Below are 26,166 nucleotides of genomic sequence, written 5' to 3'. Positions count from 1 at the left end.
TAGTGTAACAATTCATATAATTCAAACCCCCTTTAATGAAGATGAATACAAGAAGCTCTATATTGGAGACATATCCTGTTGTTCTTTCATTTCAACCCCATTACAAAAATGTTCCAATTTGGTATGGAAAGAATTTCAGGCCAAACCTTCTTGGCTTGAGCGGAGCCAAGGTGTTCAGGGCCTGGTTATTCCAAAGGGGGGGATGTTTTGGCTTCTAGTTCCTCCTCCAGAGAAAGAAACAATTCTTGAAACAACACATAGTCAAAAACTATGGGCTCCACCATCTCAAGGTATAAAAAAATCACTATCAACTTTACCAGCTTAGCCCAGGAATTTGTGATTAGTACCGAGCTCACAATTTTCTTCGTTCACAAAAAATTCCACTCCTGGCTCCCGCCCAGTGTTCTTTTTCCATAATTTCATTTTAGGGATGGAAAACTTTTCAGCTGCCCCTGCTGATATTATAAGGCATCTGGCACCAAACTTTAATCACAAGGTTTATACACGAGGAGCCCCGCTGCCAGGAGAGAAGCCAGCTTGCAGATATCTCCATGTGAGTGCACAAAAGGCAGTAGAAATGTTTTCAGAACAAACTTTGCATGGTCTTGTGATATCCCATGAAGCGCTGCCAGGCTAGAAGCCAACATGCACAGATACAAGGATTTATGGTGTCATATATACATACAGTGTGTGTGTGTGTGTGTGTGTGTGTGTGTGTGTACACATACAGGGGACGCGGGTGGCTTAACCACAGAGCCTAGGACTTGCCGATCAGAAGGTCGGCGGTCCGAATCCCCGCGACGGGGTGAGCTCCCGTTGCTCGGTCCCTGCTCCTGCCAACCTAGCAGTTTGAAAGTACATCAAAGTGCAAGTAGATAAATAGGTACCGCTCCGGGGGGAAGGTAAACAGCGTTTCCGTGCGCTGCTCTGGTTCGCCAGAAGCGGCTTAGTCATGCTGGCCACATGACCCGGAAGCTGTACGCCGGCTCCCTCGGCCAGTAAAGCGAGATGAGTGCCGCAACGTCAGAGTCAACCACAACTGGACCTAATGGTCAGGGGTCCCTTTACCTTTATATACATACAGTGGTATCTCAGGTTAAGAACTTAATTCATTCTGGAGGTCTGTTCTTAACCTGAAACTGTTCTTAACCTGAAGCACCACTTTAGCTAATGGGGCCTCCTGCTGCCACTGTGCCGCTGCTGCGTGATTTCTGTTCTCATCCTGAAGCAAAGTTCTTAACCAAGGTACTATTTCTGGGTTAGCCTCTGGCACCAAAAAGTTTCCAGCTGCTCCTTGCCTGGACTGTAGATAATACTCAGCTATATGGATCAACAGCCTAACTAAGGACTCAGTTATAGAGCTGCAAATAAAATGTTTTAAGAGCAATGTACAATGTGACACAAGATGCCAAAGGTGAGCCTTATGGAAAGTTCAATGTGTTTTATATAAAAAAAAACCTTTTTAAAAAAGCATTTTTATATGTGTCTAGATTCTACTTAAGTCTAAGTAGATTTCCATGTTCCTAAATAATTGGAGCAGGGAAGAAAAGGCCTGTGTTCAATTTCCCCCAAGTGCTCTTTTGAATGAAACTGTTGAGGGATAGAAACTCTCAAATGAAGGTTGTGTTTTGCATACCCTTCAGTTTTCCCAGGATTTGCGTGTCGAGGTCCCCAAGGCACCCCAAATAATTCGCACATGTCAGGGGTTCAGGAGCAGAGACGCAGAGAAGGGAGGAAGCAGAGAGCGAGGGGGAGGAATCCGAAGGGAAAATGAGTGATGATGACGACCCGAGATCTCCAAGCCTAAGCAGTGAGTCAGAGGACTCCCAAAAGGGAGCCCCAGTGAGCAGAGCAAGGGGGGGTTCCGGGGGGACACCCCAGGAGGAAGGGAACAGAGGAGATTCAGAGAGTAGCAGCTGGAAGTCGGGACCCACGCTCATAACTGAGGGCGGCAGCAGCTGGAAGTCGGGACCCACGCTCAAGACTGAGAGCAGCAGGGAGGAAGGTAGCCAGGCATCGGGTTCCGGAGGCTGTCAGCAGGAGGGAGGGCACGAGTCAGGGGTGGTCACGCCCTCCTCAGAGAGCGAGGCAACGGTTAAGAGGAAAGTAGAGAGTTGGGCGCGCGCGCCAAGTTCAAATGCAGCGGAAGCTGGAGCAGTAAGCAGCCCGGAGAGTGAGCCAGGTCCCAAAGCCCGCCGCAAGGAGGCAGAAGGATCAGGGGGGTCAGCGTCAGAGGAGAGTAGAAGGGAGGAGGCCCAGGGGGGCAGAAGGACCCAGAGACGTAGGGAGAGGCGAAGGAGGTGGAGCAAGGCTAGGGTATTAAGCTGGTGTGCAAGAGGCGGGGACTCAGACGGGTCTTCGCCGACCTAGGGCAGAAGGTGTAGAGCTGCACGCTGCAGTTCGGAAATGAAACCTGTAACTTAATAAAGACTCTTATAAAGTGAACGCTGGTGGACTTGGTCCTATGTGAGCTGGGACTGGGTGGCAGCTCTGACAGTAAGACCCGTCTCTTAAAAGCTTCGGACACCTGATATCTCGCAGCGGAGAGAGAGGCAGCTGGAGGAGGGGATCGGTGTTTGGGAGCAAGCTCACGACGGTTAGCAGAGATGACGGAAGCAGAGACAGTTGCAGCGCTGCAACAGGCAGTTACCCAATTGAACGCGGAGGTACTGGCATCCAAGAAGAGGGAGGAGGATGCGGCAGCCGCCTACAGAGATCTCCACGCCAGGTTTGAAGCATGGGTTAAACACGGGCAGCCAGGACCCAGACCGGAGGGGGTTGGGTTGGCACGGAGAGCAGGAGGGCTTGTGGCTCACTTCGATGGGAATTTACAACAGTACCCCAATTTTCGAGCAGACGTAATGTGCGCACTGCAACTGCTGGCAAAAGACTTTAGAGATGAGGAAGAGAAAGTGGGGTTCATACTATCCCATTTGCATGGGGATGCTAAAGCGTGGCTACGCAATTTGTGGAGGGATAAAGATCCGGCGCTTCAGAATGCAGATGCCTTTATCAAAGCGATGGATGCGTGTTTTTTGTCTACTATTGATGTGGATCTTGCCCGACGGGAGATTCATGGACTAAAACAAGGGAGGGCAAGCGTCCGGCAGTACCACGCCCGCCTTTTTGCGCTGGTCAGTGCCTTAGAGTGGGACCGGGATTCGCCCCCTGTCAGAGACCTGTTCTGGGAGGGTCTAAGCTCTGCGGTCAAGGATGAAATTGCAAGGGGGGAGAGGCCCCGAAGCACGCAGGAGGTGGTCCAAAGGGCGCTGACTGTGGGGGTGAGGCTGGAAGAACGTCCATGGTGCAGAGATGAAGGACGTGGAGGGCGCGAAGCAGCGAGAAGTTTCTCTTTCGTTCCAAGAGAAGCAGCGCGTGCGCAATCCACACCTCCGCCTGGAGGGGGAGGGGAACCGATGGAGGTTGGAGGTGCAAGGGCTCAGTCAGCAGCCAGAGCCCAAGCACCGACAGCAGTGAAAGCGAAGCCTCCTAGAGGGAACAGGAAGTGTTACATCTGCGAGGATCCAGGCCATTTGGCGAAAGAGTGTCCCCGGAGGCTCCACAAGCACACTGCAGCCTCAGCAATGGTGACTGCAGCAACGCAGCAAGGAGGACCACAGCAGGGAAACGACGATGTCTGGCTGGAGACAGAGGCACTGGGGCCCAGCCAGACGCATCAGTGAAGCAGTCCCCAGCGATCTTGCAACCCACGGACCCCCTCCCACCCAAACCAGTAGTGCAGCTCACAGCATCTCTCCAGCTACCCGATGGCGTCACTATCGAAGTGCCGCTCTCTGTGGATTCTGGAAGCAACGCAGACTTTATAGCGCAGGATTTTGTGGAGCAGCACGCTATACAGCTACTGCCTGCCACTCTGCCCCTGCAAGTCGTCACAGTGGATGGCAGAGAGTTGCTAGGGGGGCAGGTGGTGAAGCAAACGCCACCGATGGTGATGCGCCTTGGCAACCACAGGGAAGTCATCAGTTTTAATGTCACCCAACTGTCGGACACGCCCATTGTGTTGGGCATGAGTTGGCTGGACAGGCACAGTCCGACACTGGCTTGGTACCAGAGACAGCTGATCTTCGGCTCCTCTTATTGCGCAGAACACTGCATCCTGCCCAGACAGGAGGGAGAGGAGGAGGAATCACAACTGCAGTTGGGAACGTTGCAAGCAGTCCCCCACAAATACGCAGACTTTCTGGAGGTCTTCTGCGAGAAAGAGGCTGACAAGCTACCACCGCACAGGCAATATGACTGCAAGATTGACCTCCTACCAGGGGCGAAGCTGCCGAAAGGGAAGCTGTATTCCATGTCTGAGGACGAATTACAGGAACTCAAACAGTTCATAGATCACAATTTGCAGCGCGGTTTCATCCGGGAGTCCAGGGCAGTAGGGGGCAGTCCTGTTTTCTTCGTGAAGAAGAAAGACACGCCCCAAAAAAGACTGGTGGTGGATTTTCGCCTCTTAAACAAGATGACCAAGCCTTCTGATTTCCCCATGCCCAGGATTGACGACCTACTAGCGACGGTGCGCAAGGGACGCGTGTTCACCAAGTTGGACCTGCGAGGTGCGTACAATCTCATCCGCATGAGGGAGGGCGATGAGTGGAAGACAGCCATGTTCACGCCTCTGGGCACCTACGAATACAGAGTGATGCCGTTTGGATTGCAAAACGGTTCTCACTGTTTCCAAGCTTTCATGCATCATGTGTTGGCGGGACTCCTTTACAAGAAGTGCGTCTGCTTTCTGGATGACATCCTGATATTCTCCGAATCGCAGCAAGCCCATGACCAAGATGTTCGGGAGGTGCTGAAGAGGCTGCAGCAGCATAGACTGTACGCCAAACTGGAGAAGTGCCAGTTCGACACGACGGAGGTGGATTTCTTGGGTTACAAGTTGTCGGACAAGGGGCTAGCCATGGACAGCGCCAAGGTTCGTGCGGTGTTGGATTGGAAGAGCCCGCGCAACCGGAAGGAGGTCCAGCGGTTTGTCGGCTTCGCCAACTTCTATCGCAAGTTTATCAAGGGGTTCGCGATGCAGACGGCGGCCATTACGGACACGCTAAGCTCCAAGAAAAAGAAATTCATCTGGACGGAGCAGGCGGAGCAGTCCTTTCAGGCACTCAAGCGTCTCTTCGCGTCGGAAGAGCAACTGCTGCATATCGACCCCAGCAGACCGATGCGGGTAGAGACAGACGCGTCCGATAGAGCAGTGGGAGCTGTCCTGCTGCAAAGGGACCCACAGGGGGTCTGGAGGCCGGGAGCGTTCTACTCCAGAAAGCTCAGCAAGTCGGAGCAGAACTACACCATCTGGGACAGGGAGTTGCTGGCCATTCATGCAGCTTTCAAGGCGTGGAGGCACTTCCTGATCGGCGCCAAGCACACGGTGCAGGTCTGCACGGATCACAAGAATCTGGAGCACTGGCGCACGGCTCAGTTCCTGAACCAGAGGCAGATACGTTGGGCGGAGTTCTTTGCTAACTTCAATTTCCGAATAGAGTACGTCCCAGGCGACACCAACGTCATGGCGGATGCACTGTCCCGCAAACCGCAATACCTCGAGGAGGCGACGCCAGCGGCAGCCATGCACATCTTCGCGCCAACAGCGTGGGCGTGCGCTTCAGCCACAGTAGACCTGGATGCGGTGCGGCGGGCGTTGCAGGACGACTCCTTCGCGCAGGCGAAGATGGCAGAGGTGCACAAGGGCACGGCGAGGGGCGACGAGTTCCAGATACGAGACGGCTTGCTCTTACGTAAAGGGGCCATCTACGTGCCGGGAGACGAACTTCGCGCCAGGGTACTGCAGCAGCTGCACGACGCACCCACGGCCGGGCACTTTGGCACGGAAAAAACGGTGGAATTAGTCGCAAGGGACTTTTGGTGGCCCAGACTGAGAGGGGAAGTCGCGGACTACGTTGCGAGGTGCGACACCTGCCAGAGGGCCAAACCGGTGCACAAACCACCGGCGGGACTGCTGGAACCGCTGCAAACGCCGTTTGAACCGTGGGAGAGGGTGGCCCTGGACTTTGTTACGGATCTACCCAGCTCGAGAGGCAAGACAGCTGTACTAGTGGTGGTGGACTTGTTCACCAAGATGGCACATTTCATTCCGTGTGCGAAGGTGGCCACGGCGGAACAAACCGCCAAACTGTTCATAGATCACGTGTTCAAAGTGCATGGTCTGCTGCGGTCTATCCTGTCCGACCGCGGGCGCCAGTTCGTCTCGAATTTCTGGCAGAAGCTGATGAGTTTTCTAAATGTCAAGGTCGATCTGGCATCAGCAAGACACCCGCAGACCAACGGGCAAGCAGAGAGGGTCAATGCCATCATGCAGCAGTACCTGAGATGCTATGCCAATCAACAACCTGCGACCTGGGTGGATTACCTGCCGCTCGCCGAGTTCGCTTACAACAACACGAAGCACGTGTCCACAGGGGTGACGCCGTTCTTCGCCAACAATGGGAGGAATCCCAGAACCTTCCCGGGACGGGAGAGAGTGGGGGACGGAGAACCACAGACGGCGGACGCGTTCGCGTCAGAGTTGCAGGCGGTACACGATCAACTCAGACGGCAGCTGGAGCTAGCTAAGCACGCCTACAAGGTGCAAGCTGACAAGCACAGGCGGGTTGGCGAAGAGATCCAAGTGGGAGACTGGGTCTGGTTGGCAGCCCACGCAGTGCCGACCAGGTCACTAGCCAAGAAGAAGTTGGGGCACAAGCAAATTGGTCCGTACCAAGTCGAAGCACAGATCAACCCGGTAGCCTTCCGACTGGCGCTGCCGGAGGGTTCCAGAATGCATCCGGTGTTCCACAGGTCGGTGCTCACTCCCTACAAGGCACCTCACAGATTCCAGGAGCCAGGGACGGCACCGAGTCCGTTCCGGGAGCGGACGGAGACGCGAGGGGTGACGCAGCAAGACCCCATCAACGAGGTCACGGAGATTTTGGACTCCAGATGGGGGGAAGAGGGAGTCGAATACCTCCTAGCCAGAGAGGGCACCCGGGCCAGCGCCAATAGCTGGGTGCCAGACTACGCTTTGGAGGAACCCCTGCTCAAGGACGAGTTTCATGCCCTTTTCCCACACAGACCCATGCCAGCGAGCTTCTTCGACGACTGGCTGTTCACGCCCACACTTTCTTCCAGCACGTTCCATGGCTTCGACTCGGACGGGGAACCCGCACTGAGCACCCGTTCCCCAGAAGGATCGCCGGCGGGTTCGGCGTCAGACACCTCGTATTGGTGGGACGATCGACCGGAGGAGCAATGGCGCCGGAAGTGGCTGGAGATGCCAGGTCGAGCGACCGACGCAGAGACTGACATGGACGTGTTCGGGGAGGACCTTGGGTTCGAGCACGGCGGTACAGAGATGGAAGCGGAACAGGTCAACGTCGGCGACCGCGAGGAGGAAGACTCGGAGGTCTTCAGTTGGCGGCCAACCACGGGGAGCGAACTGTATCCGGCATTCCCTCCCGTGATGATGGAGCACCCAGCACCCACACCTGAAAGCGGGGAGGGGGGAAGGGGGGGCTTCGAGGGGGGGATGGATGTCAGGGGTTCAGGAGCAGAGACGCAGAGAAGGGAGGAAGCAGAGAGCGAGGGGGAGGAATCCGAAGGGAAAATGAGTGATGATGACGACCCGAGATCTCCAAGCCTAAGCAGTGAGTCAGAGGACTCCCAAAAGGGAGCCCCAGTGAGCAGAGCAAGGGGGGGTTCCGGGGGGACACCCCAGGAGGAAGGGAACAGAGGAGATTCAGAGAGTAGCAGCTGGAAGTCGGGACCCACGCTCATAACTGAGGGCGGCAGCAGCTGGAAGTCGGGACCCACGCTCAAGACTGAGAGCAGCAGGGAGGAAGGTAGCCAGGCATCGGGTTCCGGAGGCTGTCAGCAGGAGGGAGGGCACGAGTCAGGGGTGGTCACGCCCTCCTCAGAGAGCGAGGCAACGGTTAAGAGGAAAGTAGAGAGTTGGGCGCGCGCGCCAAGTTCAAATGCAGCGGAAGCTGGAGCAGTAAGCAGCCCGGAGAGTGAGCCAGGTCCCAAAGCCCGCCGCAAGGAGGCAGAAGGATCAGGGGGGTCAGCGTCAGAGGAGAGTAGAAGGGAGGAGGCCCAGGGGGGCAGAAGGACCCAGAGACGTAGGGAGAGGCGAAGGAGGTGGAGCAAGGCTAGGGTATTAAGCTGGTGTGCAAGAGGCGGGGACTCAGACGGGTCTTCGCCGACCTAGGGCAGAAGGTGTAGAGCTGCACGCTGCAGTTCGGAAATGAAACCTGTAACTTAATAAAGACTCTTATAAAGTGAACGCTGGTGGACTTGGTCCTATGTGAGCTGGGACTGGGTGGCAGCTCTGACAGCACATCACACAGAATTTTTGTTTAAGGTTTTTGGCATCATTTTGGCCACAACTTTGTTAAAATACAAACATGTGAGTGGTTGCTTAGGCATTGGTTGCAACTATCTGCCCCCGGTCAATTTCACAAGGCTGCGAAAGTCAGAAAAGGGGAATACATTTTGGGGATAGCAACGGAGCAGGGAACCTGCCCTCAGCCCTCCCCAAATGCAACCAGGGACTCTTGCGTGGCCCTAGCCCCTTGACAGGGTTCGGACAAAAGCAATAGTGAGCCCCTGTATTCCTTTAACGGAATCCCTTGCAGCAGCAGCATTAGAGGGGCAGGCACAGCCAATCCATGCCCCTCAACCAACCAAACCAAAAACCAATGCCTAACTGCAACCTTACAAGTTGTGATGGTTTGCTACGCAGTAGGCAAAAACCAAATGGCACCAGCCAATCAGCCAAGTGGACAAAATTCCTACCGGGCCCCTGCCCCAAGAGCAGACGACCCCATGACAGGCATAGCAAGGTCAACGTGAACAGCCCTAAATATAGGGGGGGACAGGCAATCCGATCCATGGAGCGAAAAGAGGAAGCTCTACGCTTCGTGCAGAGAGTTTTAACATTTCTGGCAGTCAATCACAAAATGGCAACATTAACTTCATCCCAACAACAAGGGAAGCCCAATCACAACAATGGCCAAAGATCAATTAGCCCGCCTCAAAATCTCAATCTTTGGAGTGTCTTGTCGGCCCCCACCGCAACCCGTGCTCTCCATAAAGGAGAACACGCTATCCCGGAATTACAGAAGCCATCTGATTTGATCCCAGAATGTCCCATTCCCTCCCTGTAGCGCTGCCAGAAGGAGATGAGCTGGTGTTTGCAGTGGTGCCATACATTAGTGAGAGTTAGCATTCATGAGAGCGTAGCACCAACAGATATACATCACAATTTTCAGCAGAGGAATGTTGGAGGGTATGGATTCTTATTCTTGACTTTCACATTAAATGAACAAAACTATGTCAGGTTGAAAAAGCTCCAAGCTGCAGCAACCCAAGTCTTCCACTGAGAGCTATTAGGAATGGCTCTACCCCACATTTTGCTTTTCCCAATATGATCTAGGGCAGCATTTCTACACTTTTAAAAGCAACTGAAGAATAACCTAACATGACTCCTAATGTGGAGTTTGCTTGCTTGTTTATTTGTTTGGGCAAAACCAGAAAGTGGTGATTCTTTAAAAGATCTATAATATCGATTGAGATACAATCTGACCTTTTTAGTAGGGAAATGGATCTGTTCTTGAGTGCCTAGTGGATTTTTAAAGAAAGTGCACAGTTCTACCAATTCAGCAGCCTATAAGGTTGTGGTAAAGTTAAACACGGAGAGATTTCTCCAGCCTTCTTAAAGAGAGTGTTTACACCCTCTCTTTGTAAAGTGACATGATGCATTTTAATATAAAAGCAGTCAATTTATCTTATCATAGCAGCCTTAGAATTAAGTAGCCGTGACATTTTTATACAGCCTCGAGCTTTTAAGCCAGGGCCAGGTAATAAACAAAGAGTCAAGGAAGCAGCTAAGATGGGTACAATGTCATCTTTGCAGATGATTTGGAATACCTGGCAAATTGTTACCTTACATTTAGGAAGTTATAACGAGCCCAGGATCAAGATGCAAAGTTTCTTCAATGGGGCTGAGCAATATATCAGCCAGAAGAATCCCACTCAGTGCTTGGCTTGAAGAGGAAGGCAATTTGTCAACTTTTTAGTTTTATAAAGTGGAATGCGGGTCTCGGAAAAATGCTTTGCACAAAAGATTTGTCATCGTGGTCTATATGAAAACAGAGAGGCTTTCCTGAATAAAATTCTAGTTTCAAGACAATGGCGTAGTCTTGGAAAGTTAAGGACTCGAGTGTGGGGATGTTCTGCAAAGGTCTTGTTAGCCTCTGGGGAGGCAATTCATCTTAATTTAAGACCCCCTCTCTACAACACGTGGGACGCGGATGGCGCTGTGGGTTAAACCACAGAGCCTAGGACTTGCCGATCAGAAGGTTGGCGGTCCGAATCCCCGCGACGGGGTGAGCTCCCGTTGCTCGTTCCCTGCTCCTGCCAACCTAGCAGTTCAAAAGCACGTCAAAGTGGCGGGAAGGTAAACGGTGTTTCCATGCGCTGCTCTGGTTCGCCAGAAGCGACTCAGTCATGCTGGCCACATGACCCGGAAGCTGTACGCCGGCTCCCTCGGCCAATAAAGCGAGATGAGCGTCGCAACCCCAGAGTCGACCACAACTGGACCTAACGGTCAGCGGTCCCTTTACCTTTACCTTTACGACACAGATACATGCACTGAACTGGAGCCTGGCTCAGGATTCTAATTACAACCAAAGGCTACATTTTGAGCATTTGAGGTTTTGAGAAATTTCATGTAACTATCACAAGACGCCAACTCCCCCAAAAGACAACCCAGTGCAGTCTGCACATGCTCTGTGCCTCTGAGGTTTGCAAATGCAGAGTTTGGTAATGGGCATACAGTTCCATAGGTTGCAGCTGATGCTAGTCTTACTCAGAGTAGACCCAACAAAGTTAATGAATCTGAAACAGAACCACAGAATTGTAGAGTTGGAAGGGACCCTGAGGGTCATCTAGTCCAACCCCCTGAAATGCAGGAATCTTTTTGCCGAATGCGGGGCTTGAACCCACAGCCTTGAGATTAAGGGTCTCACGCTCTGCCGACTGAGCAGTAGTTATGTTCATTAACTTCACAGGATCTTATTGTAACACTGGCATTTGATATTATTAGTCTGTATTCTGAGAATCTCTCTCCCCCCCCCCCGCCCTTCTCCCTCTTTTTATAAACAAGTACAGTGGTACCTTGGGTTAAGTATTAATTCGTTCTGGAGGTCCGTTCTTAACCTGAAACTGTTCTTAACTTGAAGCACCACTTTAGCTAATGGGGCCTCCCACTGCCACCACATGATTTCTGTTCTTATCCTGAAGCAAAGTTCTTAACCCAAGGTACTATTTCTGGATTAGCGGAGTCTGTAACCTGAAGCGTATGTAACCTGAAGCGTATGTAACCCGAGGTACCACTGTAAACAGTTTTCTAGTCCTTGGAGCTGCAAAGGTAGACAGGAAAGGATGCAATGAATGCATGCTAAAACTTCAGAAGCTGAGGGTGGAGGGTTGAGAGAACATTAAGCTGGGTTTTCTGGCTTTGGGAGAGTAGCATTTCCATGCCCTGCTTAAGGAGGGAGAAAGGTTGTTTTCTGCTGCTCCAGAGAAGCGGACACGGAGCAATGGATCCAAACTACAAGAAAGAAGATTCCACCTAAACATTAGGAAGAACTTCCTGACAGTGAGAGCTGTTCGACAGTGGAATTTGCTGCCAAGGAGTGTGGTGGAGTCTCCTACTTTGGAGGTCTTTAAGCAGAGGCTTGACAACCATATGTCAGGAGTGCTCTGATGGTGTTTCCTGCTTGGCAGGGGGTTGGACTAGATGGCCCTTGTGGTCTCTTCCAACTCTATGATTCTATGATTCCAATACAGTGGTACCTCGGATTAAGAACTTAATTCGTTCTGGAGGTCCGTTCTTAACCTGAAACTGTTCTTAACCTGATGTACCACTTTAGCTAATGGGGCCTCCTGCTGCCGCTGAGTTACTATTTCTGGGTTAGCGGAGTCTGTAACCTGAAGCATCTGTAACCTGAGGTACCACTATATTTTGCCCCTGACATGATCATCAGCAGCAGAAAGGTGAAGCAACATAAAATTGCACGCCGTTCTGCAAGATTGCAGGGAGAAGATCATACATTTAAAGGGGCAGACGTAAGCTTTTCAGGTAGTTGTCACGCCATGGGGGTGGGGTGGGGCTCCATTTCTTGCAAGGCGCTGGATAGCAATGCAAACTCAGCTTCTGCCTTTGATCAAACCCGGAGTTCTTAGAGTCCGGGATGTGGGCTGACAACTCCTCCGAGGGGAAAGTGCCTTGCTCCGCAACTTCTGATGGGATGATAGCTGATGGTGGCAGTCGGAGACAGGTGAGGATGGAGCTGCTGTCATCATCCTATCATGTAGTGGGTTTTGATGTTTATGCCAGTGTGTTTGATCGGGGGGCTCGTCTCTTCTTCCCAGGGCACAGGGAAGGGAGATGAGACAAAAGGCTTCTTGCAACACTCTATGCCATCCACTGTGTGGAGATGCTCCGATTTGGATGCACATCCCTTTATAGATAAAAGCGAGCAAAGACCTTTCAAGTAAACCCCCAGGATTCTGAAAACAAAGATGATCCAGGAATGGAGAATGGAGTGGCGGCCGGGAAAGGGGGGGTGACCTAGATCTGTTAGCATTAGATAGTAAATTCCCCCCAAAAGGTATGAGAAAAACAGTGTCCCAGTTCTTCCGGGGTTTCACCTTTTCACCCTGCCCTGAAGCAGCGATGTGATTAAGCAACAGCCTCCAGAAAAACGCCGAGCAGCTCGCGTCCTCATGGTGCACCATAAACAGCAGTGTGGAGACATCTAAGCGGGGAAGCTTCAGGTGATTAGCAAAGCTTTTTCTCCTGCGTGACAGCAGTGCTGCGTTGCCAGTCGGAATGAGCTTCTAAGGCAGGTGCACAGCCTGGGGGTCATTTTGGACTCACAGCTGTCCGTGGAGGCACAGGTTAATTCTGCATCCAAGGCAGCTGTCTAGCAGCTCCATCTGATATGCTGGCTGAGACCCTACCTGCCCACAAACTGTCTCGCCAGAGTGGTGCATGCTCTGGTTATCTCCCTCTTAGACTACTGCAATGCGCTCTATGTGGGGCTACCTTTGAAGGTGACCCGGAAACTGCAATTAATCCAGAATGCAGAAGCTAGATTGGTGACAGGGAGCGGCCACTGGGACCATATAACACCGTCCTAAACGATCTACAGTTGTGCCTCTCAAGACGAAATTAATCCGTTCCTCGAGTCTCTTCGTCTAGCGTTTTTTTTCGTCTTGCAAAGCAACCCTATTAGCGGATTAGCGCTATTAGCGGTTAGGGGCTATTAAAGGCTTAGCGGCTATTAAAGGCTTAGCGGCTATTAAAGGAATAGCGGATTAGCGGCTAAAAGGCTATTAGCGTCTTAGCAGCTTAGAAAAAGGGGGGAAGCGGGGGGAAATCAGAACACTTGCAAGACGTTTTCATCTTGCAAAGCAAGCCCATAGGGTAAATCGTCTTGCGAAGCAGCTCAAAAACGGAAAACCCTTTCATCTAGCGGGTTTTCCGTCTTGCGAGGCATTCGTCTTGCGGTGCACCACTGGACGTTGGCTCCCAGTACATTTTGGGACACAATTCAAAGTGTTGGTGCTGCCTTTTAACAGGGGCATAGGAAGGGGGGTGAGGGGGGGTGGTCCGACCCAGGTGTCATCCCTGAGGGGGTGTCAAAATAGCATACCATGGGCGGTGGCACTTACTGCAGGGCCTGGCCTGCAGCTCACCTGAGCCATGCCTCTTTCCTGGGAGTGACACGGTGGCTTGGGCCCTGCGCTGCCTGAAATGGCAGCCTGGGGCTTGTCTGCCAGGCATACTCCATGGGCAGCTTGCCATGCAGCCACCCCCGGGCGAATTGCTGTGAATCACTGTGGTGCCCCTGTGGGCAGCTCGCCCCATCCCTGCCAATCCGGCTGCTGGAGCGGCTAGCTACGCCCCTGATTTTTAAAGCTCCAAAGGGCCTCAGCCCTGTATACCTGAAGGAGCCCCATTGGTCAGCCTGGACACTGAGGCCTGTTAGAATTCCTGCTCCATGATTGCCATCATGGGGTTTTTGTCTTTCACATGATGGTATATGTTTTGACTCCACAGAGTCGGAAGTGACGGAGACAGGATGTTTGCGTTACTGTGTTCCATGAAGTGGGACTATTGTCCTTTGTACTTTTTCTCTTTGCTGTCTGATGCTAGAGAGAGAGGGAGCCATGTCGCAGTGCTCCGTGTGTGTTTATATGTAAATAAAGTAGATTAGCCAAAATGCTGAGTTGCTGAGGTCTGTTATGCAAGCTGCAAAGATTCTGCAGATCGCTAAGTGTGCCGATGTCTGGCATCGGTTGCTGTGATGTTTGGGCTGAAAAAAGCTTTTGAAGCTCCCGAACGAAAGACCAGGAGGGGGAAAACATGCCAGTCGGGCATGTGTCTCTGCCAGAGTCCTACTCGAGTGTAGGCTGAACTCCTGACAAGGTCAGCCTCTGAAGGCCTTCTGGTGGTTCCCACATTGAGAGAAGTGAGGTTACAGGCAAACAGGCAGAGAGCTTTCTCAGTAGTGGTGTCCAGCCTGTGTCTTCAACATTCGTGAAAGCTGTAAGAGGGAGGTGCCAACTAAGAGGGCCCCCTCTGCCAGTCTTTCTGTAGGGAAGTTATTTGGGACCTGAGCCATTTAGGGTGTTAAACATTGATTTGTGCCAAGAAACAACATGGCAACCAGTGCAGCTGTTTCAAAACGGGAGTTGTGTGAGATCTAACCGCAGCCATTTTGGTGGCATTTTCACAGATGTTTTGCATGTATGAGAACTCTGTGATCAATTCACATTCTCTGGCATCCACTGCTGATTATGCACATTCTTTGGGAAATGTGCAAAATCCCCAAACTACACTGTCATGATCATCCATAGCTTCATGTGGAGGGGTGGCAGTGCTTGGTGTTTGGTAGGCTTCTTTGAAACAGCCTCAATCCTACTTCTTACATGCAGATGATGCTCAAGAGCTGTAACCGCTATCCCTGCGGAGAAGGTGGGCTGTCAGTCTCTGTTCTGACGCTGACAGTTGTAATTAAGTGCATTTTCCATCCCATTCATTTTTCTCTGGGCACAATCACTTTCAAGCCTGATCAACTCTTGGCAATTAATTGCCGAGTGAGCTTTGGAAGCATTTGAAGTGACTGATTGCTGGCAAGTCCAAAGAGCTTGCAAAGATGAAGTACAAGCGATCTGGAATTCTCCACTTGTGTATATATGGAATAAATGATTTCTCCAGCAGAAACTTGCAATCTCTAAGCCACAGTGTTGGCTGGAATGCAACAAATAATGAGGAGAGGCTCTGCGGGTCACATTCACAGGCTCTAGCTGCAAATTCTGCGATGGGTCCCCTTCCTGTTCCTTTTAATTTTAAAATTGGCCTTGGAAGGGTGTACAGAGAGAGGCCACTTGGTTCTTCCCCTGTCTGAGCCACCTGGGAGACCAGGCTCCACATCTCCACTTGGCTATGGGTGACCCTGAGCTGGGATTGTAGTGGCTATTAAATGAAGAGTGGGAGAACCTTGGAGGAAAACAGTGGGGTATAATTGCAATAAATTAAATTAAATTAAATTAAATTAAATTAAATTAAATTAAATTAAATGCAATATATAGGGTGAGTCGTTTAAAAGAGGCCCTGTGGATACAGAGTACACATGTTCCACGTGACCTCTTTTAAAATACTCATTGTGTGTATGTGTACACACAGACTCATATCTGCAGATTATGCTCCTAGAATTCCATCTTGCCACTTGCCACCAATCATCACCATCCCTGACACTCCCCAGCCAGGCCAAAACAGAAGTTTGGGCAAGGTGATTGTCAGGTGTGCCAGGCCCTGTGACCAATAGGACTTTGCAGGACTGGGGCCTTCCTGAGTTTGTTCTGGAGAGGCAAGGCGCGGCCTCACAGGTGAGGCTGATTGGTAACTCACAGCACCTGCCTTCGGCTTTTTGCCACAGCAACACGCTTTCTGCTTTGCTACGTTTGGCTTCTTGCTTCCTGATCCTTGAACCTTGGCTTCTTGATCCTTGGACGCCTGACTTTATGACTCCTTGCTTCCTGATCCTCGGACCCTTGGCTTCTTGACTTCCGGCTCTCTGACCCTCAGACTCCTGGCTTCCTGACTCCTGGCTGCTGGACCCCTGTTCCTGCTCCCACCCCACCATCATGCCCCCGGTCCTGTCATCACCTGCCGGGACTTCGATTGCCCGTGAACCGGATGGTGACAGTGATAGTGGAAAGAGGTTAAGCCATTTGACTCCACCCAGCTCCCTGTTTTGCATTTCAACTTCCCAGAAGCATCTGGCTGTCAGGGGCTGGGCAGAGGAGGAATGGTGGGGACTGACTCCCCAGCCTGACCCTTCCAGAGAAGAGGAAGACAGTTCAGAATTACAACAGGGATTTAAGGGAGGTAGCCTCTCAGAGACAAATGAGGGGGGGAAACTGGGAAATCATGGGAGGGCTGGAACAACAACCAGCCGGCACTGTCATTTGAAAGCATTCCTCCATCTCCCAGAACCTGGTGAGCCTTAAAAGTAGGAGAGCAAAGAGCTCAAAGACAGAGAGCACATTGCAGCACCCCTAGAGGAGACAACGAGAACGACAAATGAGGAAGTGGAAGAGACGGGGGAGGGGTGGAGATTCACTCAGGACAACGTCATTATCCAAGAGGCTGGGCTTTATAGCCTCTCTCTGTAAACACTAAATAAAAAGCGGATGGTAAGAACAGTCCTTCTCTTTGTACGTTCCTGGGCAATCGGCAGTGGGAGTTGCTGGCAGCAGCCTGACACTGGAGTTGCTGGCAGCAGCCTGACACTACACCAGTGTGGTGTAGTGGTTAAGAGCGATAGATTCGTAATCTGGGGGACAAGGTTCGCGTCTCCGCTCCTCCACATGCAGCTGCTGGGTGACCTTGGGCTAGTCACACTTCTTTGAAGTCTCTCAGCCTCACTCACCTCACAGAGTGTTTGTTGTGGGAGAGGAAGGGAAGCCATATGTTAGGATTTTATGACTAAATGAAATATTTTTACACACAATGACAAATGACATTCAGAATATTTTTGAAGTTATCTTGTCATCTTTTGTCTACCTTTCTTGTCAGCCAACTCAGAGATGATATTATCGAAAGATACTTCTCCCTGAAGATCCAATTTCTTGAATGCAACTTATTTTTAAAGAAAGGTTGAGTGGGAGAATGTTCTTTCTCCCTCACAATTTGAAAACTGACAGAGTAAAGGTGCAGAGCTAAGGCAACACCAGGAAAAGTTCCAACCACAGGCTCTTGCGGTCAATGGTCTCCAGACAAAGATTTGCAGCAATTGCAGATCCATCACAAACCCTCTGCAGTACCTAAGCAATGAATACCTCTCTCTTGATGGTCTTATGATGGAATGGAGGAAGACAATTCAGTCACTTACTGAAGTCTCCACTTACAGAGTCTCCTACTTTGGAGGTCTTTAAGCAGAGGCTTGACAGCCATATGTCAGGAGTGCTCTGATGGTGTTTCCTGCTTGGCAGGGGGTTGGACTCGATGGCCCTTGTGGTCTCTTCCAACTCTATGATTCTATGATTCTATGATACTTGTCACACACCTCTAAAAGGCGAAAGAGCCCCCCAAAGGGGGGGGGGAGAATTGGCATCATTAATCCTTTTGGCATTAGTAGGAAGATGGGCGAGGGTGATATTTTGTTCTTGTGTTCCTGGAGTCAGCAGTTTTGGGGTTTTTTCCATCCCTGAAATGTGGGACTTCCCCCTCCCCAATGAAATAGATGTAACCATACCATCAGAATTCTCACTGCAGCCAACTTCCTTTCTGCTTCCATCTGCAGATTTAGTGTTTTCCTGTCTTGGCATAAAACAACGCAGCATTCTGTGATTAATAAGGCAAATAGCAAATGTTCCCTCTGTTCCTCCAGGGCCTGGAAAACTTGATAGGAGAAGCACCTGCTTTTCTCGTCCCACTCAGATGTCTCATTTGACTCTGTCTAGGAAACTGAAAGGGAGTGAGCCGTATAACCTGGCTCTGATTTTCTCTGCTCTGCTGTTTATTTATCGAATTTGTATCCCGCCCTTGCTCCCCAAGGAGCCCGGGGTGGCAAACAGATCATAGAATTGCAGAGCTGAAAGGGAAACTCAGAGTCATCTAGTCCAACCGCCTGCAATGCAGGAATCTCAACTGAAGTATCTATGACAGATGGCCTTCCAGTCTCTGCTTAAAAACATTTAAGGAAGGAGAGTCCACTGCTCTGTAAAAACTTTTATTTTTATTGCAGAACAATCAAACCTGTGTTGCTTTATTCATGGTTTTTACCTGCCCAGTTTTGCTTGAATTGCCTCATTACAGTCAAACCTCTTGAATGACTCCATTTTTGAACCTTTCAGCTCCCGAAAGCCAAAAATGCTCCATTTTTTAAACATTTTTCAGAACCTGAATGTCTGACACAGCTTCCACTTGGGTGCAAGAAGCTCTTGCAACCAGTTGGAAGCCGTGCCTCAGTTGTCAAACGTTTCAGAAGTCGAACGGTCTTCTGGAACGGATTATGTTCAACAACCGAGCTTTGACTGTACTGAGAAAATAAAGGGAAGTGGGAGAAAACTCCTCAGTTTTGTTAACTGTGATAGCCAAAGAGCTCTCCAAGAGTTGAAACTTTTGACCCTTGTCAAAAGGAATGGAGGAAGTTTCCTTATACTGAGCCAGACCATTGGTTTATCTGGCTCAGTACTGTGCACTCTGACTGGCAGCCAGTCTCTGGGATTTCAGACAGGATTTCATCCCTACCTGGAGATACTGGTGACTGAACCCTCTACATCCATAATAGATGCTCTACCACTGAGCTACCACACTTTCCTGTTGGGAAGCTGTCTCAGAAGTGTAACACAGTGCATAGCAGACAGAATATGTGATAGGAGGAGATTAAATGTACATGACAGTTTATCCAGCAGTTCCTCCACTATCCTGTATCTGATCACGTCAAGCTTTTAAATTTGGGGAGGGAGATAGGACAGGGCATGACAGGAGAGCCCTACTCAATGAGTTCTAACAACCTGAAGACTGGGGGGGATCTTTTTCTTCCCATCCTCCTCACTGCTTTCTTCTGTACCAAAACCCTCCCCAGGTCACCATCCCCTTGGACAGTATGTGCTATGTTGCACACCTCTTGTGGTAGCCTGTTACACTTTCAATCTGCTCTTACCTTCAGAAAGTTCTTCCTGATGTTTAGTCAGAATCTCCTTGCTTGGAGCTTGGAGCCATTGGTGTGAGTCCTACCCTCCAGAGTAGGAGAAAACAAGCTTGTTCCATCTTCCACGTGACAGCCCTGGAGATATTTGAAGATACACAATTTAAAGGCAAAAACAAAGCAAAAATATTCTGAAGCTGATTAAAACAGTCTAAAAACAATTTGAATTAAAAACACTCCCATCGGACTTCCGGGTTAGCGTGAAAAGGTTAATGGTGGATTCCCTCCGAGCTCCGGAGGGAATCGGCTCCGTGGAAGACGGGTCCTGCCGCGGCGACGACGCGGGGACCCTCAGAAACCACAGGCGCTGAAGCCTGTGGACTTGGTGACTCGGCGGGCACCATTTGCGCCCCCCCCGACCCGCGAAAAAGCCTTTTTAAAGGCTTCGGAGCGGGGGACGGAGAGTGGCGTGGTGCTGAGAGTAGACCGCTTCTTCTACGGAGTGAAGCCGCAAGCCATGGCCGGAGAGCGCTGACTTCTTTCCTTGAACATTTGGACTGTAAAAGTAACAACCCGTGAGTAGTATGGAAATTGGACTTAAAAATCTCTTTTTTCTTTGAATTCAGCACGATCGGGGGAGGTGTTAAAAGGAAGTCCGCCCTCCCCGTCCTGTAGACAGTTTAAAGCAAGAATTGGATAACTAAGGTCGAGAGACCACTTCTCTCTTTGCGAGACAAAAGTTATTAATTTCACGATTTGGCATTATAAGTATTTTGCTGGAGGATAAGAATCGATTTTTAGGAGCTGATGTGCAACCCCCCGGGATCCGGGAGCAATCCGCGAGAGAGCCTGCTGAGGAGACATAAAGAGTTTGACAGCTGTCAAAGTTAGAAAAAATTGCCTTTTGTTACTTCTGCTGTTTATTTTTGATACATTTGACCTCAAGTCGTTGAAAATAAAGAAGAAACAAAAACAAAGTAACTTGACTGTTGGAGAAAGAATACAGTAACTAGAATCCCTCTAGAGGGGGTTCTGAGACATTACAACGGCTGAGATGGAAAAATACAGGCTGAGTTGGATAGTATGTTTTTTCTCTTGGGAAAGTTACAAGATCAGAGTGAAGCCCTGGCTACAGATGTTATGACCTTGAATTCTAAAGCAAATAACCTTGTTGATTGTGCCAAGGACTTGACTCAAGAAAATTTTGCAGCTGAACAAGAAGAGATATGTGTTTATTTAGAGGAGTGGGAAGGAAGAGCTGAAATGTCGCAGATGAAAAAAGACAACCAGAGGCCTGTAAAAATGGATTACAAGGAAAACAAGACCTGGAGGATGAGAATTTGGTTTGAATTTGAGAATGAAGATTGGAGAGATCTCCCTATGGGGAGATCGGAAGACCTATAGATTACAAATTTGATTAAGATGAAAGTTGGAGGTTTGGGGACATTTGGGACATTTGGACTTAAAAGGAATAAGAAACATGATTTGGGCTCCACTTTTGAATATGGAGGTCTGGTTGGAAGAAATATAGACCCCATTGGGACAGAGCTTCTCCGAGACTTGATGTCCAACATAAAGGACTACCAACAAAACCGGCAGAGAGGAACTGAGAGATTTGAGGGCCTCGGACGTGAGGGATCCAGGCTGAGAACTGATAGACTGGTGGATATTTTTGGGGATCGAAACCGGGAAGGGGGGGGAGAGAGTTTTGGAATCCAAAGGGTGTATAATTATATGTTGTTTTCTGATATTTTGTTTTGTAATTAATATAAAAATTGGGAAATTTGTGGAAGGGAACTTGGGTCGACCTTAGAAAAGGACGTAAATGATGAATATTGTGGTTTGATCGAGGTCTATAAGTTAAATTTGGATAATTAAGACGAATTAAGTAAAATATTAATAAGGTAAAAGTTGGAGATAAGAACTTGCTGAGTTAACTATTGGAACTGGGATGCAAGAAGGGGAGGTGTGGGGAAGTCAGGGAAAGTGGTTAAGAAATTAAGGATTTGAAATTATATATGTTTGTCTTTGTGTTTGTATGTCTGTATTGTGTATTGTGTGAGTTTATATAAATTGTGAAAACCCAATTATTTATTTATATATATATATATATATATATATATATATATATATATATATGCTTTCGTAGATTTTCACGGGTACAGGAATGCAGGTTTTGGTGTCTTATATATATATATTTATATATATATAAATATAATAAAAAAAACACTCCCATCCCATGAGCTCAAGGTGGCCCGGAACAGTATGCTTCAGGCACCCAATGCCTGGTGTAAACAGGTTTTCAAATTCCTCCTGAATGTAACAATGGAGACAGGCACACATCACTAGGGATGGCTCTTCACAACTAGGGAACAACCACCGAAAAGGCCCTGTCGTGGACCAGCACTAACTGGACAGTTCCCTGTACGCAGCTCAAAAATTGTTTTACTGCACCCTGGTCCTCTGCAAAGTTTGGTGTGCAGAAGCCCAATTGAATTAATGGTTTGGGACACTGCTATTTTTCTAGGGGAAGCTCCTGCAGCCAATGGGAAGCTGTGTCTGCCTCCTCCGGGCCAGAAGGAGTGCCGGCAATAGCGTTTGCGCATGAGTGCATGCGCGCACACACACTCCGGCCCACCGGGGCGTCTGTGGGACCGTGAACCGGCCCAAGCCACAAAACATTGCTGACCCCTGCACTAGATGATCCTCAGGGTCCCTTCCAACTGCACAATTCAATGAATCTAAATGGGGCATAGAAACACAGCATACAGAACGTCTATTCTTACATTTTAACAGTGGCAAATAAATATCATTACGCTCACGGCTCTTTTAAGCAGTTTGCTGCAATCTGAATTGGCTTTTGCAATCTCAGTGTGCGCGTACCAGAGATGAAGAAGGATTGCAGATGCAGCAGACTTGATACGGTAATCTGAAGTCTGAAGTCTCGGTAATGACACCAGAAAGGCATGTGCCTTTGGGCAAATAACAGCACAACAAGGCAGCAGATATGTGGTAGTATGAAAGATATCCCCCACGGCTACCGTTTCTCTCTCTCTCTCTCTCTCTCTCTCTCTCTCTCTCTCTCTCTCTGTGTGTGTGTATGCAGAGACACACACATGTAGTCACATGGGTAGACAAGCGAAATATCTTTCATGGTATAGACACCAGAGCTGAAAGATCCAAGCGAGGTCCTGTTCAAACAGGTACCTCGGTGATGCAAGGATGTGCTATCTGGAAACAAGTGCTGGGGCATCTGATGCACAAAGGACATGGGGATTTATTTTCCAGCAGAAACAGAAATATGCTTTTGCTTCTTGTGCAAATTCAGTCTGGAATGGAGAGACCTTGATCCATATACAACACACTGATCTGATCCCAACTGCAGGGAATCAAATGGGGGGCACTTACTTTGGGGGGCATTGGTTTCTTGCTGTTGGCATCCGTCTGTCTTGGGAGACGATGAAGGAGTGCACCTTCAGGCATGAAGTCAAACCATTGGAGAGTTACAGCGCCTGCTGTGGCTGTAGAGGCCGACACAGGAGAAACATGTTTTGGAGCTGCACTGGCTCCTGGGTCAGATTTAAGGTGCTGGTTTTGACCTTTAAAGCCCTTCACGGCCTAGGACCCTCGTACCTATGGGACCGCCTCTCCTGGTATGCCCCACGGAGAGCCTCAAGGTCCATAAATAGTGGTCCCAGGCCCTAAGGAAGTTACATTAGCTTCAACCAGAGCCAGGGCCTTCTCAACACTGGCTCCGGCCTGGTGGAACGCTCTGTCTCATGAGACCAGGGCCCTGCAGGATCTGATTTCTTTCCGCAGGGCCTGTAAGACAGAGTTGTTTTGCCTGGCGTTTGGCTTGGAGCCAATTTGATTCCCTCCCCCTCTTTCTTTTTCCTTTCTCCTCCTGTGATGAGGCTGCATTTTAATATTTAAATGTTTCAATATTTTAATGTTGTATTTTAATCTTGTTTTTAAGTTGTATTCATTCAACTTGTTTTTATTCTTGCTTGTTAGCTGCCCTGAGCCCAGCCTTGGGGATTCTGCGATTTTCCATTCTGTGGACTTGACCAAGCCCCCATAGATGTCTCTGAGACAGGGGTGTGACCATGCAGGAATGTGGGCATGGAAGAGCACATCTTTGTTTGAGACTCAGTCCTGCCATGTAATGGCCAAAATCTTCTTGGTGCAGTGCTTGTGGAATGTGTTGAGGCATCCCTAGAAATAACGCCTTCCTTTTGTGATGAGGAATTCTCTCCCCCTCACAAACACACGCTTCATGAAGCTGCTCAGCTCAGCTGGCCTTGGCTAGCAGGGATGACAATTGATCTTAGCAAAGTGTTCCAGCCTTCACTGTTTCAAGGATTTTGTCAGCATCCTCAGAGAAAACAAGGCCAAATTTATCCCTCTGGAAGTGGTTGCTTCAGATTCAACCACAGTCAGACTCTGTTATAACCGCCATCAGCAAGTCAGGCTGGATCTGAGTAACCAGGAAGAAAAATGTGTGGAATCCTTGCAGTGGTGACTTCTCTTCCAATACATCGCCCCTTGGACACACTAATTCTTTCTCCATCTGGAACAGCTCAGCTGAGTGCAACTTCAGGGAATCAGAGAATCTTAGTAATATTAATGACAATAATTTATTATTTATTACCCCCCCCCATCTGGCTGGGTTTCTCCAGCCACTCTGGGCGGCTTCCACCAAATATTAAAATACAATAATTCATAAAATATTATTAATAATAAATAATAAAATTTTATTTATATCCTGCCCTCCCCAGCTGAAGCCAGGCTTCCCTAAACAGCTTCCCTAAACAGTGCTGCCTTCGGATGTCTTCTAAAAGTCAAATGTCTTCCAAAACTTGTTTGTTTCTTTGACATCTAATAGGAGGGCGTTCCACAGGGCGGGCACCACTACCAAGAAGGCCCTGTAAAGTTGGAAGACACCCTGAGGAGCATCTAGTCCAATGTAGGAATATGCAGCTGTCCCATATGGGGATCAAACCTGCAACCATGGCGCCATCAGCACTACACTCTAACCAACTGAGCTATCCAGAAGCAAAGGTTATTTCCTGGTCACCATCACCACAGTCTCATCAGTGTGCAATATGGCCCTGTTGCAAGATTGGGGAAGTAGATCTGGCAAGTGGGTTGGGGCTGGTGACAGCTGTCATTCAAAACATCTGGAGGGCATGAGGTTGGGAAACGCTGCTGTATTCTACACTTCCATCAAAGCACCCCCAAACATTCTGAATTCCAGCATCCATAAGACTTCAGGTGGGGACAATCTTAATGTCCACCATCTTAATGACCATCCACTCTCAACGACACAGCTAGCAGTGAAGATCATTGCACATGTGTTAAGACTCATAGAACAGCAGGGCAAACACTGCCAAGTCTGCTTCAGAATAGATGCCCACCATTCTGGGTCTGTCTCAGGCAGAGACCAGAATTTTCTGTCAGCCTTCTACTTTGACGGCACTTGCATCACTCATGTCAGTTCAGGGTTCTTGTTTAATGGGGAGAGCAAAGGTCCCCTCATATTTTCTCTTCTGCAGGCTTCAAATCAAAGAATGAGCAGCATCTGTCATCCCTCAGAACAGGCAAGATGAGGATTCTAGTTTATCACAGCAGTGCACAAGTAAACACCCGTAACCTTCAGGTGGCACCATCAGAAAGGACATTGTGGGCATGTTCAGATCGTTCCTATCTAATACATATTTTTAAAAAATTGTTCCTGTGTGTCAGGGCCAGATTAACTCCTCTCTAAATCATGTAGTTCTGTAGATCCCACAGTTTGAAGGGGGCCTTCAGTGCTATTTTTGTAGAAAAAAGAGGGGCCAGAACTCACCATGAACACCTCCCTCATTCTCTTAGAATGGCAATGGTGCCCACTGGAGACTGAGTTCCTGTGAGTTCCCCCTGAAAAAAATAGCCCTGGCTGGGACCATAGACACCATCTCTGGAAGAGTGCCTCTATTGATGTAATAGCCGCAGGTAGGAGAAAGAGATAGGACGCGGGTGGTGCTGTGGGTTAAACCACAGAGCCTAGGGCTTGCTGATCAGAAGGTTGGCGGTTCGAATCCCTGCGACGGGGTGAGCAGTTCGGAAGCACGAAGTGCAAGTAGATAAATAGGTACCGCTCCGGTGGGAAGGTAAACAGCATTTCCGTGCGCTGCTCTGGTTCGCCAGAAGCGGCTTAGTCATGCTGGCCACATGACCCGGAAGCTGTACGCAGGCTTCCTCAGCCAGTAAAACGAGATGAGCGCCGCAACCCCAGAATCATCTGCGACTGGACCTAATCGTCAGGGGTCCCTTTACCTTTACCTTTAGGAGGAAGAGAGGAATGCAGGAAGTGCCATTTGTTGAGTCAGACCATTAATCCATCTAGGTCTATACTGTCTCCACTGACTGGAAGCAGTGGCGGAGCTTCATGCATGGCGCTTCCGGGGGGTGTGGTGCTTCCAGGGGCATGGTGTGCTGCCTGCAGGGGCATTGTGTGCATCCTGGGAGCATGGCACCCAGCGCGTGGGGGGGCCCAGCCACAATGGCACCCCACCAGGATTGTGCTGCCAGGGGTGGTGCGCTACCCCGCACTCCTCTTCCTCTGCCAGTGACCGGAAGCAGCTCTCCAAGGTTCCAGATGGGGATGTTCCCAGCCCTACCTAGGGATGTCAGAGATTGACCCAGGGACCTTTTGCATGCTAGGAATATGCGCTACCATGAAGCTGCTTTGATACATGGTCCTTTCCAAGAGCTGCTCTTCAGACATCGGTCCTTCCTGGACCTAGCGCAGCCAGCTTTTCAGCTTTTCTTCTGCAAAGGTGATTTATTTGGCCCTGCTGTTCAAACCACTGGCATGTGATCAAACAGAAAAGCCGCATTTCCAGGGGCCCTAACTGCATGTGGTTTATGGGCAGAATAC

At 49.6% G+C, this 26,166-nt stretch overlaps 1 long non-coding RNA gene across 1 annotated transcript in view; it reads left to right on the top strand.

Moving 5' to 3' along the window:
- Positions 1–24,921, top strand: part of LOC309539656 — a 53,402-nt gene extending 28,481 nt beyond the window's left edge. The window contains exon 3 of the long non-coding RNA XR_014222919.1: positions 24,800–24,921. This is a non-coding gene — a long non-coding RNA (uncharacterized lncRNA). The remainder of the gene's footprint in view (positions 1–24,799) is intronic.
- Positions 24,922–26,166: the final 1,245 nt, after the last annotated feature.

Source organism: Podarcis vaucheri (genome assembly GCF_965113315.1).
Source record: "Podarcis vaucheri genome assembly, chromosome: 8".
Classification (NCBI taxonomy): domain Eukaryota; kingdom Metazoa; phylum Chordata; class Lepidosauria; order Squamata; family Lacertidae; genus Podarcis; species Podarcis vaucheri.
This window is presented reverse-complemented; position numbering and strand designations above follow the sequence as displayed.